Below are 15,749 nucleotides of genomic sequence, written 5' to 3' on the forward strand. Positions count from 1 at the left end.
GGTCTGTAGTGACGCCTCTAGCACTGAGATGCAGTGCCTTAGACCGATGCGCCACTCGGGAGCCCATCTGGTCCACAGCATAGGGCTTGTGTAGCCCAGTCCAGCCGGCGATTCGAATTCCCGCTATAACGACTTCATGCTTTTCCCATTTGTCCCGAAATCATGCGTTCATAATCTTGACTGACGCACGTAGCTAGTGGGATGAACGTCAGTGCACATGAACCCAATACTCCGCCTTGGACCTACCGGTAGTATCAGCCCAGATTTTATTAGCAGGAAAACGACTGGTGAGTAAACTACTAATCACAAACCTACACCAGTAGGTTAATAACTTTAGACACGACTCTATCTGTTGACATATAGTCTATTGCAGGCCAGACTGGTGCATTTAGCTCGAAATATAACGTTATGACAATTTCCAACAGCCATGCGCTGAGATCGCCATGCAATGCATGCAATGCATGCGTTGTGCTTGCGACAGTGTTGGGTGTCTACCTGCTTCTTGGTCAGGGTAGCTTGGCAACATTAGCTATAGCCTAGTAAGTTATTGGCAAGCAAGTTTGAAATGATAACGTTTGATTAGATGACGACTGAATTTGAGATTGTATAGAGTTCTCAATCACGACTAATCGAATGCGGCCGATGCAGACAGTCTAGACATGATTCCACATGTCTCTTGTTCTGTTATCTCCTTTGTCGAAGTAGCTACAATGTAACGTTTGAGTGGAAGGATCGTGTAATGTCTTGCTACTTTGTAACCACCATGTAAACTACAGTCTGTCACAATGTATTAATGGGATATGGACATTTGCAGCATTGTTGCAATCATTGAAGGCAGAAGTAGGTCATTTTATTCTTCAACCATGAAACTAACGTTGATAGTAAGGTCATTCCATATGACTTCAAGCACTGTCTGACTGCATCCCTGTAGGCCTACATGTTTGCCCCATAGTAGAAGTGGTCAAAGTTACTTTTTGGACCTGCATGCCAAAATATTCCGGAGATAGAGGTGCTCAAAGTTTACCCATTTTCAATACCCCATCCATGTCTTCATCACTGAAAAAGATAAACGGTTGATATCATTTGAAAGCGGACAAACAGGCTTGTTAAACTGTTTTAGGATTTTCTATAAAAAAAATAGTTGTCATTTTTTAAAACTTTAACAGCAATTATCATAAAAAGTGTATGAAACATTTTTAAAAACCTGCTCTTTCCATCACATAAATTGACCAGGTGAAAGGTATGACCCCTTATTGATGCCACTGATTAAATCCACTTCAAACGGTGTAGATGAAGGGGAGGAGACGGGTTAAAAATATATATATATATATATATATATATATATATATATACTGCTCCAAAAAATAAAGGGAACACTTAAATAACACAATGTAACTCCAAGTCAATCACACTTCTGTGAAATCAAACTGTCCACTTAGGAAGCAAGGCTGATTGACAATACATTTCACATGCTGTTGTGCAAATGGAATAGACAACAGGTGGAAATTATAGGCAATTAGCAAGACACCCCCAATAAAGGAGTGGTTCTGCAGGTGGTGACCACAGACCACTTCTCAGTTCCTATGCTTCCTGGCTGATGTTTTGGTCACTTTTGAATGCTGGCGGTGCTTTCACTCTAGTGGTAGCATGAGACGGAGTCTACAACCCACACAAGTGGCTCAGGTAGTGCAGCTCATCCAGGATGGCACATCAATGCGAGCTGTGGCAAGAAGCTTTGCTGTGTCTGTCAGCGTAGTCTCCAGAGCATGGAGGTGCTACCAGGAGACAGGCCAGTACATCAGATGTGGAGGAGGCCATAGGAGGGCAACAACCCAGCAGCAGGACCGCTACCTCCGCCTTTGTGCAAGGAGGAGCACTGCCAGAGCCCTGCAAAATGACCTCCAGCAGGCCACAAATGTGCATGTGTAACAGTGTAGGTTCCGTCCCTCTCTTCGCCCCAACCCGGGCTCGAACCAGGGACCCTTGCACACATCAACAACTGACACCCCACGAAGCATCGTTACCCATCGCGCCACAAAAGCCGCGGCCCTTGCAACGCAAGGGGAAACCCTACTTCAAGTCTCAGAGCGAGTGACGTCACTGATTGAAATGCTATTAGCGCGCACCACCGCTAACTAACTAGCCATTTCACATCGGTTACACATGTGTCTGCTCAAACGGTCAGAAACAAACTCCATGAGGGTGGTATGAGGCCCCGACGTCCACAGGTGGGGGTTGTGCTTACAGCCCAACACCGTGCAGGACGTTTGGCATTTGCCAGAGAACACCAAGATTGGCAAATTCGCCACTGGCGCCCTGTGCTCTTCACAGATGAAAGCAGGTTCACACTGAGCACATGTGACAGACGTGACAGAGTCTGGAGACGCCGTGGAGAACGTTCTGCTGCCTGCAACATCCTCCAGCATGACCGGTTTGGCGGTGGGTCAGTCATGGTGTGGGGTGGCATTTCTTTGGGGGGCCGCACAGCCCTCCATGTGCTCGCCAGAGGTAGCCTGACTGCCTTTAGGTACCGAGATGAGATCCTCAGCCCCCTTGTGAGACCATATGCTGGTGCGGTTGGCCCTGGGTTCCTCCTAATGCAAGACAATGCTAGACCTCATGTGGCTGGAGTGTGTCAGCAGTTCCTGCAAGAGGAAGGCATTGATGCTATGGACTGGCCCGCCCATTCCCTAGACCTGAATCCAATTGAGCACATCTGGGACATCATGTCTCGCTCCATCCACCAACGCCACGTTGCACCACAGACTGTCCAGGAGTTGGCGGATGCTTTAGTCCAGGTCTGGGAGGAGATCCCTCAGGAGACCGTCCGCCACCTCATCAGGAGCATGCCCAGGCGTTGTAGGGAGGTCATACAGGCACGTGGAGGCCACACACACTACTGAGCCTCATTTTGACTTGTATTAAGGACATTACATCAAAGTTGGATCAGCCTGTAGTGTGGTTTTCCACTTTAATTTTGTGTGACTCCAAATCCAGACCTCCATGGGTTGATAAATTGGATTTCCATTGATTATTTTTGTGTGATTTTGTTGTCAGCACATTCAACTATGTAAAGAAAAAAGTATTTAATAAGATTATTTCATTCATTCAGATCTAGGATGTGTTATTTTAGTGTTCCCTTTCTTTTTTTGAGCAGTGTATATTTATGTCTTGAGACATGGATTGTGTGTGTGCGCAAGACCTGCTACGCTGCTGGGTTTTTCACGCTGAACAGTTTTCCGTGTGTATCAATAATGGTCCACCACCCAAAGGACATCCAGCCAACTTGACACAACTGTGGGAAGCATTGGAGTCAACATGGGCCAGCATCCCTGTGGAACGCTTTTGACCACTTGGACTATGCGCTGATGAATTGAGGCCTTTCTGAGGGTACGGGGGGGGTATGTTGTAGCTTGAGTGGGGATATCCATTGTTATAAATTCAACTGTCAATCATTCATAGGAAACTGATTGAAATAATAGAAATATAGACAATAAGAATAAACATTCTCATTCAAATTGACATTTGAAAATGGGTGGACCAGCGGCCACCTTTCGGGTAGTAATTGGAAGTTAAAGTTTCAATTCAATTTAAATGTCAGTGGTTTACCAGCTAAATTGCAGGGGTCTGAAGCATAGGCCAATTCTATGAATTCGATGTATATGATTGAAATGACAACCACCTTGTATTTAGCAGTATACTGTGTCTCAACCGATGATGGATGGGCACAACACAAACATTTCAGATGATGTCAAATAGGGTATAAGCTACAATATTTGTGAAAAATGAGAGGCGACCATAACACTTCTAACGCTTTCCCCTGTAATGATCCAATATGCCTTATCATCTTGAGTGTAGGTTATACAGCTGGAGACTACAATTGACCATTTGGTTGACTTGGGTGTTGAGAGGTCGTACCACTGTGTAAGAGGAGGAGTAGTCTTTGGTGCAATTTGTCCTCCAATAGAAATTCTGGTGAATGAAGAGTTGGGCTGTTTCTATGTACTCTTAAATGGTTTACACTTTTATATTGAAATGTGATGTCTACATATACAGATTGCTGCATTTCTTTGGGATTCCAGTGAGAATTGCTTGACCACACCCCCTTCTACACTTCCACCACGAGAGGGACCTCACAAGGAAGCTATACCAAGTGCTTTGGTCCTACCTGTAGAGCCACTGAGAATTCAGCAGCTCCTTGCCCCCTGCACTGCCTCCCTCCCCACCCCTCTCTTTCAAAATGGTCCACATGACCCCCTGTCCCCATGCCAGAGAAAGGAGCGGTGGTTTTCTCCACTCAGTCTAAATGACGTTGGAGATGCCTCCAGACATCTAGTTGTGGTTGTTTTTGAGGTCTGGTCTTGGCCAGATGCCTGCTGCTCTGCTTAGGACGGGGTTGTATTCAGTAGGCACATAATGGTATAAAATAATGTGAAACTACCTGAAACTTTACAATGAGAAACACTTGTTTTTGTTTTCTCTTGTGCCCTAATGGAGGGTTTCCCAAACTCGGACCTCGAACTTGATGATGAGTTGGTAATTTGAATCAGCTGTGCAGTGCTAGGGCAAAAAAACGAATTGTGCGGGAGGCCCCAGGACCGAGTTTGGGAAACCCTGCCCTAATGAACACAACCCTTTTATTTTAGCCTAATTTAGCCTGTTTCTGCATTTGTACTCTACATTCAGCTCTGTACCTTTCCATTGAGAAACACTTGTTTTCTTTCTCTTAGTCCCTAATGAACACAACCCTGTATTTAGCCCAGTTGTGAAGTTGCTGCTCTACATCTGGTCTTTCAGAAAATAAACAGCGACTTCCACAAAATCAGTGGGTCGTTCCACCTCAAAAAGCACAGGAGGATTTCAACTGTCAGATTGTGTTGGATTGATTTGTTAGTCAGAAACAGATAAGATTAGTGTTCCTGAAACATTATTTTGTAGAAATATAATTTGATCGGAGAGATTAAGCTAATTGATTGCACCCAAATTAGTTCTTTTTAATTTATAGGATTCATATAGTATTAATTAAATATAGTACCTAACATCTAATTCGGACCAAACTTCTTCCTATCATTAAGTAAGACATGGGAATTCAATAAACTGATCAAAAGCCACCCACAGACCTCCATGCCAATCCAACCCAAACAACCAGTATATAGTATCAGTTCTCTATGTCTGACAAGTAGTATGGAGCTGTGGCTTGGAGTATTGCTTCTTCATACTATGTCATGTATTCCCTGTGAATCTGGTCCCCCTCCCCCCTTCAGAGAAATTAGCCATTGAAGTCACTTGCATTATTTACCATAATAAATGAGTTTGAAATTACCAGATTTTGCCCACTAGATGCTGCTGTTCCTGCCACACACTTTTATCGATTTTGGCTTTTGTGTTTATTATATAGATCACAACATTTTCTTTGCAACTTTGGGTAGAAAACCAATATTTTGCTCATGATGAAAATACATTGTGTGGTCAACTTCACAATTTAAGCCAGTCCTCCATGAAAGCAATTCAGTTTGTCCTTCTGTTAGGCTAAATCTGTGTCCAGGAAACGGACCCTGTGTGTGTGGGTTATTCCCTTTAAAAAAGGTCTGGATTAGTTGGACCATTCCTGGTGAACAACTAAACCATTGTGCTACAGCAGTTCTAATGATTTCAATGTTTATGGTCTTCAATGGTAAAAGTCCCAAACATACAATGTATATTGTTTTGCAATGGTATGAGTCGATGTACGTGTGGAAATCTAATCAGCATAATACAAAAATACCCATCAAAATTCATCTGTTTAATTAATTGTAAATGTCAGTAATGTTTTCTAATAATTTGCCTGCCTGCGTCTCTGTCTCTGAGTCTCTCACCAGTTTACCCGTGGCAGCATATCTTTTCCCATTGAATGTAATGTATTGACGTAGGCATCATGAGTCATGACGTCCATCTTTTGTGAACTGAATTTCTTTCATGGAGGACTGGCTTGACCTGTGTGGTGGACCACACAATTTATTTTCACGATGAGCAAAAGCCATTTGTTTTCTACCCAAAGTTGCAAAGAAAATGTTGTAATCCATTAAATAAACACAAGAAACCAGCAAAACTGATGAAAGGCATCTAGTGGGCAAAACATGGTACTTTCTCCAACCCTAATCTAGCGCCACTGATTGTAATAAAAACAGTTTGTCCCCAGCGGTGTTAATGGTACTCTCCGTGCGTATAACAGGACACTAGGGAGGACCTCCTTTAGGGCTGCGTGGTGTTGGGTGTGTATAAAGCAGGCTGGTATGGTAGTGACGATGATGATGATGATGATGATGATGATGAAGCAATGTCTTATCTAGGCTCTCGTGAGGTGAAGCCAGTTTTGGGCCCCATTTATAAAATGTTCTTAATTTTTATAGTACATTTCAGTGTATTCATTTTGTAAAATATGAGAAAATGTTGTTAATATAATGTTACATGCAGAGGATGGGTGGCTGGGTTAACCCCTTGTGCACCACCATTGGGTTGGCTGCATGTTTGCCAGACTGTTTTACACTACGGAGTCCATGTCTCTCCTTCCTCCCAAAGTGCACACTTATTCACTTCCCTTCACTGATTTGAAATGACTGATAAAGAAAAAAGGTAGAAACTCCCACCAGCCCATGCCTCCACCAATCCAAGGCCTTTAGGTTTGTGGGAATTAGTGAATTAGTGCAGACTTCAGGAGAAAGGACATATCATTGGGAACACTCTATGCTTGCTGGAAAGGATGTTGAAAAGATTGGATGTCGATGACAAGAAGTTGCCATAGTGAAATGTTCCACGGTGCTGTCATCTCACCAGGATTCATTCCGTTTGGACAGATTGCTGTGATCCCATGTATCAGATTCAGACCTTGGTTCAAAATCAAATACTATACAAAATGAAAGATTTTGAGCGTTTGCTCTAGTCTGGCTGGAGTGGAAGATGAGCAGGGTTTTGGGACTATTCTATTGGTCCATTTAAGCTAGGCAAGCTCAATCAAGTCACATTGAGTAATATAAAAACAGAGGAGGCTTTTCTAGATAGGTAGGTGGTAACAGGATGGGGTGGTGGAATAGACTTAGTTTTGTACGTTTTTTAACAACGCTATGGTTTCAGCATGTACACAACACGCGCTCCAGGACATTTTGTCTGTTCATGTTTTCTCTGGTTTCACCACAGTCTAATGTCTGACGTCATATTGCGCAAAGGCTCATTTCCATGTAAAAGCCCCATGAGCACTAACGTGAAATTCAAATGAAAGCTGACTAAATATATTAATTGCATATAATTATTTAAACCATTTTCCATCCTAAAAAGGAAAAAGGATAGGCTCTTCTCTCTGTCTCTGTCTCTCTCTGTCTCTCTCGCCCCCTGTCTCTTCTCTCTCTCTCTCGCCCCCTGTCTCTCTCTCTCGCCCCCTGTCTGTTTCACAAGTTTGGACAGTACAGTAGAGCACAGTAAAGTAGAGTATAGGTCAGTACAATACAGCACTATAGAGTTTAGTACAGTAATGAACACTAGAGTTGAGTAAAGCATAATTTATTGTACTTTACCTTACTGTACCTAACTATACTTTAATGTACTGCACTGAACTCTGCTGTACTGAATGAAATCCTGAAGCCAACTTTGAGGAAGCAGAATACATGCATATGTGAGGTGACCCTCCTCTCCACCACGGCCGTTCTGAGGCTGTGGAGAGAGAGTCTGTATGTTTCTCTGGAGTTCAGGCAGAGAAGGGGGGTGAGGACGGGGTAGGTTTACTCTGCCTGGTCTTTCCTCTCTCTCATGTTGCGCGTCCCATATGTCACCCTATTCCTTATATAGTGCACTACATTTGACCAGAGCCCTATGAGCCCTACATAGGGAATAGTGTTACATTTGTAATGCAGACAGACATGGTGTTTTCTATGCAGATTGGGGCTCCGTCTGTGACTCTCTGAGACAGGAAGCTTCGTGACATTAGCTTAGCTTTGTGTGTGTCATTTGAAATCATCCAGCTGCAGGGAATGGGAATATCCCCTTGAACACACAGCCAGAATGTGAGCCGCTTCCTTTGGTTTCTGAATCAAAGCTGTGGTATAGCACAAAGCCGGAGCAAGTGAGTGGAGTAGGACAATCCCTCTGCGATGGTTTGTGACGAGGCGATCCCTCTGCGATGGTGTGTGACGAGGCGAACCCTCTGCGATGGTGTGTGACGAGGCGATCCCTCTGCGATGGTGTGTGACGAGGCGAACCCTCTGCGATGGTGTGTGACGAGGCGAACCCTCTGCGATGGTGTGTGACGAGGCGAACCCTCTGCGATGGTGTGTGACGAGGCGAACCCTCTGCGATGGTTTGTGACGAGGCGAACCCTCTGCGATGGTTTGTGACGAGGCGAACCCTCTGCGATGGTTTGTGACGAGGCGATCCCAGAGAAGCCTGAGCAGCTCTTAGTGTAGCAAGACAACTTGACCACTTGAGCCAAGTAGTTCAACTACCAGCACTTTCCTTAGAGCACTGTTGACCCATTACAGACAACATGGGGGGTTGTCAGTAAAACCACGATGGGACAATCCTGACCTACTGATAACTGTGGGAATTCTGACTCCCAGAGCAACTAGGGGAAAAAAAGAGATTAATTTTATAATGTCAAATAAAAATACATACAGAGAGAGAAATCTCTTGTTGCCAAATCCCCAGGCCGTTCATTCTGGCCTACATTTAGCTCCTCTCTCTTTCACTGTCTTTCCTTTCTCTGATTTCTTCTCTCTCTCACTCCCTCTCAATTTCTTTCATATTCTGGAATGATGTCTCTCTTTCTCTGATTCTTCTCTCTCTCACTCCCTCTCAATTTCTTTCATATTCTGGAATGATGTCTCTCTTTCTCGCTCTTCCTATATTCTATTTTCCTTCCTCCATCCTCCTTGCTTTCAGTTCACCCATTACCCATCCATCCATCCATCCATCCATCCATCCATCCATGGGAAACATATGTTAACATTGCCAAAGCAAGTGAGGTAGATAATAAAAATGAACAGTAAAAATGTAACATAAAGACATTACAAATGTCATATGATGTATATATACAGTGTTGTAACGATGTACAAATAATTAATGTACAAAAGGGAAAATAAATAAGCATAAATATGGGTTGTATTTACAATGTTGTTCTTCACTGGTTGCCCTTTTCTTGTAGCAACAGGTCACAAATCTTGCTGCTGTGATGTCACACTGTGGTATTTCCTCCAGTAGATAAGGGAGTTTATCAAAATCGGGTTTGTTTTCGAATTCTTTGTGGATCTGTGTAATCTGAGGGAAATTTGTGTCTCTAATATGGTCATACATTGGGCAGGAGGTTAGGAAGTGCAGCTCAGTTTCCACCTCATTTTGTGGGCAGTGTGCACATAGCCTGTGTTCTCTTGAGAGCCAGGTCTGCCTACGACGGCCTTTCTCAATAGCAAGGCTATGCTCACTGAGTCTGTACATAGTCAAAGCTTTCCTTAAGTTTGGGTCAGTCACAGTGGTCAGGTATTCTGCCACTGTGTACTCTGTTTAGGGCCAAATAGCATTCTAGTTTGCTCTGTTTTTTTGTTAATTACTTGACACATTGGAAAGAATTATCTTTTTGTTTTCTCATGATTTGATTGGGTCTAATTGTGTTGCTGTCCGATCTATTGATCTATAGATAGATGGTTGTCGATCGATCGGGGAAGTGGTGCTCTGCTGTTGTCGAGTATAGTGTGTACCTGCCTGTAACTCAGGACGTGTTCTTCTGCATCAATAGCCTCGGCTTTGACACAGTTCACAGTCAAGTGAACACAAAGTTAAAAACTATCTTGATTCAAAACAATGACTGGAAAGGGGGTCAGATTTATCTGTGGAGAACAACAAAGGTAGTGACTGTGATGGACGTTCACCATGTACACTACGTGTAAATTTGCTCATTTAAAGGCCTATAGCCGATGTTTACTTGACCAAAAGGCACGGACAGGCTGGTAGGCACCTCTGTTTCCCACTGGCGGTCCCTATACACACCGCACAGACAGCAAGCGAACAGACGGCAAACGGATGGCCCCCTACTGTACAGACTGACTTTTAATGCGCTGTGTTTTCTCCATAACATAGCACCTGCATTCAGTATGTTGTTGTGATGAATGAGTGGTCTTTAAACCCCCGTCCTCTAATTTTAGTTTGATTTGAATTCCCTCTGCTGAGAGCCCTCAAGCAAAGTGATGTGACTAGTGTAGGGTGAAGTGGCCCGTAGACACTGATCTGGAGTCCGTTCAGCGCTTTCTCCTCTAACGGTTAAGGTTATGATTGGTGGAGGGGAAGCTGATCCTAGATCTGTACATAGGGGAAACTTCAACAGAGTTGGTTCAGGGCTGTGAAGATGCACTGCTTGTGGCTGTGATTGGACCCAGAGGAGCTGCTGCGAGCGTTGTAGTGAGCACTGTCAGAGATCTGTTTGCCGCTCTGCTCGCACACCGAGAGACAGTTCTGTAATGGCTGACTGAATTACAATTCAGGGAAACGAGAGCGAGAATGGTAGAGGGAGGGAACGGGAGGGACTCCTGGTGTCTGTGTTTAGTCACGACTCAGCCTGACTGACCTGTTTTTCCTCAGACTCTACGTAACGCAGGAATTACACACACACACACACACACACACACACACAGAGAATGACTCACTGTGCCACCTAGACACCCAAAGCCCCCCCCCTGCTTAACAGTAACACACACCCAGACATTGTGGGGTGTGCTGTCTGAAAACGCCCGGCCGGCCTGGTGACAAATGCCAAGTGGAGGTTTTAATATGTGGTCCTGTGGCGTCTGAGGCACTTGGAAAAAACAGGAATCAGCCACTAGGCTATAGCTGCTAAGAAGATGGCCCAGACAGACATGGCAGCTCTGCTTCTAGCTCCTAAGCAACTTTGCAGTATTACATTATTAGCCTAGAACGTTTTTTTGTGTTATTACATAGACTACTGTTCAAAAGTTTTAGAACACCTACTCATTCAAGAGCTACCCGCCCCCACCCCACCTTGTCACAACACAACTGATTGGCTAAAATGCATTAACAAGGAAAGATATTCCACAAATGAACTTTTAAGAATGGTGTCCTGTCATATTTCTCCGGGAGGGATAGACAGGCATCGCTGAGTTGAGCGGGTTGCTGGATGGGCTGGTGTGCTGACTTGTTGGGTCGACTGGCTCTAGAATATCCTCCGCTGTTGAGACGTTGTAGACTGTGGACAACCTCTTCCATGGCCGTCCCCAGTTGAGCCAGCTGATCATGGTGTTGACGAAGAAGGTCACCTTGTTCATTGATCGTCTGGGAGATGTCCGGTTGTCCTCCTCGCCCAGACCTCTTCTAAATAACGTGCTGACCACCGGCTCATTCCATCCACTGGAAGCTGCTACTGTCCGGAAGGTAAGCACATACTCAGCAGCCGTCTGGTTCCCAGGGATTGTCCCTTGGCTGTGTCCTGCGGCTGGAGCCACGCCGTCAGGGAGGGGGTACTGTCACATGTGCTCCCTCTCCGGCCTCTAGGTCACCAGGCTGCTCATTATGGCGCACCCCTGTCACCATCGTTACGCGCACCTGCGCGTCATCAGTCTCACCTGGACTCCATCACTTCCCTGATTACCTGTCACTCCCTTTGGTTCCTTCTGCAGGTGTCATTGTTTCTGTTTCATGTCTGTTTGTGTCTCTTGTTTTGTATTATGTTGCATTTTATTTATTAAAAAAAACTCCCTGAACTTGTTTCCCGACTCTCAGCGCACATCGTCACAGTGGACTTCTATTCCGACTGGAGGCGTGCACACCATCCACTGCTTCCGAATATATTACTCGCAAATGTTCAGTTTTTAAATATTTCTTTTTAACCTTTATTTAACTAGGCAAGTCAGTTAAGAACAAATTCTTATTTACAATGATGGCCTACTGAGGAACAGTAGTTTAACTGCCTTGTTCAGGGGCAGAACAACAGATTTTTACCTTGTCAGCTCGGGGATTCGACCCAGCAACCTTTCCGTTACTGGCCCAACGCTCTAACCACTAGGCCAGCGGTCACCAAGCTTTTCTGAGTCAAAATGCATGCCGAGATCTACCGCTCAGATTTTTTATTAATATGACTTAAAAAATGTAAGCCTATGCAACATTAACCAATTAACAACAGTACTGTAGCAATGAGGTTTGTGCAGTAGGCTATAGGCCCAATACATTACCACTGCACACTGGCTTTGCTTAAATTTACCTGCCAATGCATTGTTGTTCAGGCCATTTAAAAAAATATATATTTCAAAATGTGAGGTAGGCTATATGATCACACCGGTAATAGATCCATTGTTGTATTACTTGTGAGGCACAGCTGAGTGAACATATATTTTAAATAATTTGCTTTTTATTTTACTGGGCTGATGGTGCCTGCATCTGATGGTCAGTCTCAGTGGAGGGAGAGAGCAGCAGACTGAGGGTCTGTCTCTCAACATCGCTCCGCTCTCCCTTTCCTCCACTGACACTGACCAAAAAGAGATACCGTCTTCCACCTGATGGCGAAACTCGTGTCGCGCCGCATGCGAAAATCCATGTTATTACTCCTATGAACAGAGAAAGTGAAATATTCCTTGCTATTAAAAAAGACCCAAGCTGCTAATAATAACAACAACGCAAGGCTATAGATACACTTTCCTACTCATTCATTACTGCTGCACTGCTTGTTGTAGCTGTCACGTCCTGACCAGTAAAAGGGGATATTTGTTATTGTAGTTTGGTCAGGGGGTGTTTGTTTTGTGTGGTTCTGTTTTTTTGGTTTATGTTCTACATTTTCTATGTGTTTATCTAGTTTTTCTATTTCTATGTTGGGGTTTTGGTAGGACCTCCAATTAGAGGCAGCAGGTTGTCGTTGACTCTAATTGGAGGCCATATTTAGTTGGGGTTTGTGTCACTTGTGTTTTGTGGGTGGTTGTTTCCTGTATAGTCTGCGCACCTTACGGGACTGTTTTCGTCATTTGTTTTGTTTAAGTGTTTTTTCCTTCAATAAATAAGAAGATGATCAATATACCCGCTGCATTTTGGTCCACTCCTTACGACGGACGTTACAGAACCACCCACCAAAGAAGGACCAAGCAGCGGAGGAAGGAGCAGCAGGAGAGCTACTTGGAGTCGTGGACATGGGAGGAAATATTAGATGGAAAGGGACCCTGGAGTCAGGCTGGGGAGTACCGGCGACCGAAGGAGGAACCGGAGGCAGCAAAGGCAGAACGATGGAGGTATGAGGCATTATATCCTCCATTTCAGGTGGAGAGGAGGCAGCCCCCAAAAATGTTTTGTGGGGGGGGCACACGGGTAGTTTGGCTGGGCCAGGGGTAAGCCCTAAGCCAACTTCCCGTGCTTATTATGGGGAGCGTTTGGTGTGGAGAGCACCGTGCTATGTGGAAGTGCGCACGGTCTCGCCCATCCGCAAGCACAGTCCGGTGCGGTCGATACCGGCCCCCCGCAAGTGCCGTGCTAGAGTAGGCATCCAGCCAGGAAGGAGTATGCCTGCTCAGCACATCTGGCCACCAGTACGTCTCCTAGGCCCAGGCTACCCTGCGCCTGCTCTACGCACGGCAGCCATCATTCCTCAGCACAGCCCAGTTCGCCCTGTGCCAGCACTCCACCCGTGCCGGGCTACAGTAACAACTCAGCCAGGACGGGTTGTGCAGGCCGTGCGCTCCAGACCTCCAGTGCGTCTTCAAGACCCGGTGTATCCTGTTCCTGTTCCTCGCACTAGCCCTGTGGTGCGTGTTACTGTTCTGGCGCCTCCAAAGCCAGCCCCACACATCAGACCTTCAGTGCGCAGTCCCAGTCCAGAGCTTCCGGCGACGTCCCACAGTCCGGAACCGGCAGAGACGTCCCGCAGTCCGGAGCCGGCAGAGACGTCCCGCAGTCCGGAGCCGGCAGAGACGTCCCGCAGTCCGGAGCCTGCAGAGACGTCCCGCAGTCCGGAGCCTGCAGAGACGTCCCGCAGTCCGGAGCCTGCAGAGACGTCCCGCAGTCCGGAGCCTGCAGAGACGTCCCGCAGTCCGGAGCCTGCAGAGACGTCCCGCAGTCCGGAGCCTGCAGAGACGTCCCGCAGTCCGGCGCCTGCAGAGACGTCCGGCGCCTGCAGAGGCAGTCCGGAGCCTGCAGAGACGTCCCACTACAGCCCGAGGTCTCCACTGACGCACCTCAGCCCGAGGTCTCCAGCAGTGGTCTACAGCCTTGAGCCTTCAGCGGGGGTGGGCAGGTTAGAATGGGGACTAAGGCCGGAGCCAGAGCCACCTCCGTAGTTGAAGGATTTGGGGGGTGTAGCACGGGAGCCGTCGTTGATGGTGGCCACCCTGCCTTCGCTCCCTTTTAGTTTGGGGTTTATTTTTGTGGGGTTTTTGTTTTGAGGTGCATTTGGGGTCTGCACCTTTTGGGGGGGGGGGGGTACTGTCACGTCCTGACCAGTAAAAGGGGTTATTTGTTATTGTAGTTTGGTCAGGGCGTGGCAGGGGGTGTTTGTTTTGTGTGGTTCGGGTGTTTTTTGGTTTATGTTCTACATTTTCTATTTCTATGTGTTTGTCTAGTTTTTTTATTTCTATGTTGGGGTTTTGGTAGGACCTCCAATTAGAGGCAGCAGGTTGTCGTTGACTCTAATTGGAGGCCATATTTAGTTGGGGTTTGTGTCACTTGTGTTTTGTGGGTGGTTGTTTCCTGTATAGTCTGCGCACCTTACGGGACTGTTTTCGTCATTTGTTTTGTTTAAGTGTTTTTTCCTTCAATAAATAAGAAGATGATCAATATACCCGCTGCATTTTGGTCCACTCCTTACGACGGACGTTACAATAGCGCTGAGTGGAAGTAGGACGAACACACGTTTTATGGGTTATAAGTGTTGAATACAAAGTGTTGACAGTGCTGAGTAAGAACTTAAACACGAACTCACTCAAAAACAGCAGCTCTTTGCTGTATTTGTTGACAGTCTCTCTGTAGTCATGGTTTTGAAATCTCAGGGTTACTCAACCCTGCACATTAGAGGTTGATGCCTTTTTGTACATAGACATGGAATCACTGGTCACTTCAATAATGTTTACATACTGCTTTACTCATGCCATATAATTGAAGTCGGAAGTTTACATGCACCTTAGTCAAATACATTTAAACTCAGTTTTTCACAATTCCTGACAGTTAATCCTAGTAAACATTCCCTGTCTTAGGTCAGTCAGGATCACCACTTCATTTTAAGAATGTGAAATGTCAGAATAATGGTCGAGAGAATTATTTATTTCTTCACATTCCCAGTGGGTCAGAAGTTTACAAACACTCAATTAGTATTTGGTAACATTGCCTTTAAATTGTTTAACTTGGATAAAACGTTTCGGGTAGCCTTCCACAAGCTTCCCACAATAAGTTGGGTGAATTTTGTCCCATTCCTCCTGACAGAGCTGGTGTAACTGAGTCAGGTTTGTAGGCCTCCTTGCTCGCACACGCTTTTCCAGTTCTGCCCACACATTTTCTATGGGCTTGAGGTCAGGGCTTTGTGATGGCCACTCCAATACCTTGACTTTGTTGTCCTTAAGCCATTTTGCAACAACTTTGGAAGTATGCTTGGGGTCCTTGTCCATTTGGAAGACCCATTTGTGACCAAGCTTTAACTTCCTGACTGATGTCTTGAGATGTTGCTTCAATATATCCACATCATTTTCTGTCCTCATGATGCCATCTATTTTGTGAAGGGCACTAGTCCCTCCTGCAGCAAAGACCCCTGC

At 45.5% G+C, this 15,749-nt stretch overlaps 1 protein-coding gene across 1 annotated transcript in view; it reads left to right on the plus strand.

Moving 5' to 3' along the window:
• Positions 1–138: 138 nt before the first annotated feature.
• LOC115175556 (protein tyrosine phosphatase type IVA 3) overlaps positions 139–15,749 on the plus strand; it is a 57,213-nt gene continuing 41,602 nt past the window's right edge. The window contains exon 1 of the mRNA XM_029734855.1: positions 139–287. The gene's annotated coding sequence lies outside the window, so the exon portion shown is untranslated. The remainder of the gene's footprint in view (positions 288–15,749) is intronic.

This window comes from Salmo trutta, chromosome 36, assembly GCF_901001165.1.
Source record: "Salmo trutta chromosome 36, fSalTru1.1, whole genome shotgun sequence".
NCBI lineage: Eukaryota > Metazoa > Chordata > Actinopteri > Salmoniformes > Salmonidae > Salmo > Salmo trutta.